This window comes from Rhamphochromis longiceps, linkage group LG6 (assembly GCF_057381845.1).
Source record: "Rhamphochromis longiceps isolate RC_006_pf linkage group LG6, R_longiceps_female_GT1.1, whole genome shotgun sequence".
NCBI classification, from domain to species: domain Eukaryota; kingdom Metazoa; phylum Chordata; class Actinopteri; order Cichliformes; family Cichlidae; genus Rhamphochromis; species Rhamphochromis longiceps.
Genome location: NC_140562.1, coordinates 1,328,039 through 1,330,538, shown reverse-complemented (window position 1 = coordinate 1,330,538; position 2,500 = coordinate 1,328,039).

The window sequence follows — 2,500 nt, the reverse complement described above, 5'->3', positions numbered from 1 at the left end:
CCCTGTGCCACATATCTAGCATGGACCTGGACCTCCAGCAGGCCCTGGGGACCCACATACTCCCCTGCTCTACTCCCCCACTAGCTTTCCTTTCTTGCAGTTATGATCCAGCGCATATCCAGCATGGACCTTGACCTCCAGCAGGCCCCGTGAACCCACATTACCCCCCCCCCCCCCTGCAGTTACCCTGTACCACGTATCTAGCATGGACCTGGACCTCCAGCAGGCCCCGGGGACCCACACTTAAGCCCCCTCCCACTAACAAAGCAGAACACCACTGGCAAAATCCTCGTGCCCCTGGTACTCCAGAAAGCACATTGAAATGTGCCCCTGGTACACTGCGCAGAAGAACTGCCACACACACACACACACACGCACGCACGCACGCACGCACGCACGCACGCACTGCTTGTGCCTATGGTACGACAACTTTTCTCGTGCCTATGGTACGACAACTTTTCTCGTGCCTATGGTACAACAATTTTTCTCGTGCCTATGGTACAACAACTTTTTGCCGTGCCCCTGGTACACCGCTCAGTAGCACTTTGCCACACAAACTCTCCTCGTGCCTATGGTACGACAACTTTTCTCGGGCCTATGGTACAACAACTTTCCTCCGTGCCCCTGGTACGACAGCTTTTCTCGTGCCTATGGTACAACAACTTTTCTCGTGCCTATGGTACAACAACTTTTCGCCGTGCCCCTGGTACACCGCTCAGTAGCACTTTGCCACACACACACTCCTCGTACCTATGGTACGACAACTTTTCTCGGGCCTATGGTACAACAACTTTCCTCCGTGCCCCTGGTACGACAGCTTTTCTCGTGCCTATGGTACAACAACTTTTCTCGTGCCTATGGTACAACAACTTTTCGCCGTGCCCCTGGTACACCGCTCAGTAGCACTTTGCCACACACACACACCACTCGTGCCTATGGTACGACAACTTTTCTCGTGCCTATGGTACGACAACTTTTCTCATGCCTATGGTACAACAACCTTTCCCCGTGCCCCTGGTACACTGCGCAGAAACTCTTTGCCACACACACACACCACTCGTGCCTATGGTACGACAACAGGCCCCGGGGACCTACATCGCACCTTGCTCTTGCCTCCCTTACAGCTGAAAAGGTCCATGCTTTTGCCCTGGCCCTTCTGAAATTCCCTCTCCATTTAGCCGAGGCAGTGAGTCGGCCTCCTGTCTCCCTTTACGGTCGAAAAAGATGTGCTCCTGGGCGCGCTGGCCCTGCTGCTACTCACATCGGGCATGGACCTGGACCTCCAGCAGGCCCCGGGGACCTACATCACACCTTGCTCTTCCCTCCCTTGCAGCTGAAAAAGGTCCATGCCTGTGCCCTGGCCCTGCTGAAATTCCCTCTCCATTTAGCCGAGGCAGTGAGTCGGCCTCCTGTCTCCCTTTACGGTCGAAAAAGATGTGCTCCTGGGCGCGCTGGCCCTGCTGCTACTCACATCGGGCATGGACCTGGACCTCCAGCAGGCCCCGGGGACCTACATCACACCTTGCTCTTGCCTCCCTTACAGCTGAAAAAGGTCCATGCTTTTGCCCTGGCCCTTCTGAAATTCCCTCTCCATTTAGCCGAGGCAGTGAGTCGGCCTCCTGTCTCCTTTACGGTCGAAAAAGATGTGCTCCTGGGCGCGCTGGCCCTGCTGCTACTCACATCGGGCATGGACCTGGACCTCCAGCAGGCCCCGGGGACCTACATCACACCTTGCTCTTCCCTCCCTTGCAGCTGAAAAAGGTCCATGCCTGTGCCCTGGCCCTGCTGAAATTCCCTCTCCATTTAGCCGAGGCAGTGAGTCGGCCTCCTGTCTCCCTTTACGGTCGAAAAAGATGTGCTCCTGGGCGCGCTGGCCCTGCTGCTACTCACATCGGGCATGGACCTGGACCTCCAGCAGGCCCCGGGGACCTACATCACACCTTGCTCTTGCGTCCCTTACAGCTGAAAAAGGTCCATGCTTTTGCCCTGGCCCTTCTGAAATTCCCTCTCCATTTAGCCGAGGCAGTGAGTCGGCCTCCTGTCTCCTTTACGGTCGAAAAAGATGTGCTCCTGGGCGCGCTGGCCCTGCTGCTACTCACATCGGGCATGGACCTGGACCTCCAGCAGGCCCCGGGGACCTACATCACACCTTGCTCTTGCCTCCCTTACAGCTGAAAAGGTCCATGCTTTTGCCCTGGCCCTTCTGAAATTCCCTCTCCATTTAGCCGAGGCAGTGAGTCGGCCTCCTGTCTCCCTTTACGGTCGAAAAAGATGTGCTCCTGGGCGCGCTGGCCCTGCTGCTACTCACATCGGGCATGGACCTGGACCTCCAGCAGGCCCCGGGGACCAACATACTCCTCTGCTCTACTCCCCCACTAGCTTTCCTTCTCCCGCAGTTACCCTCCACCACAAATCCAGCATGGCCCTTGCCCTCCAGCAGGCCCCGAGGACCCACATACTCCTCCGCTCTAATCCCCCATGAGCTTTCCTTCTCCTGCAG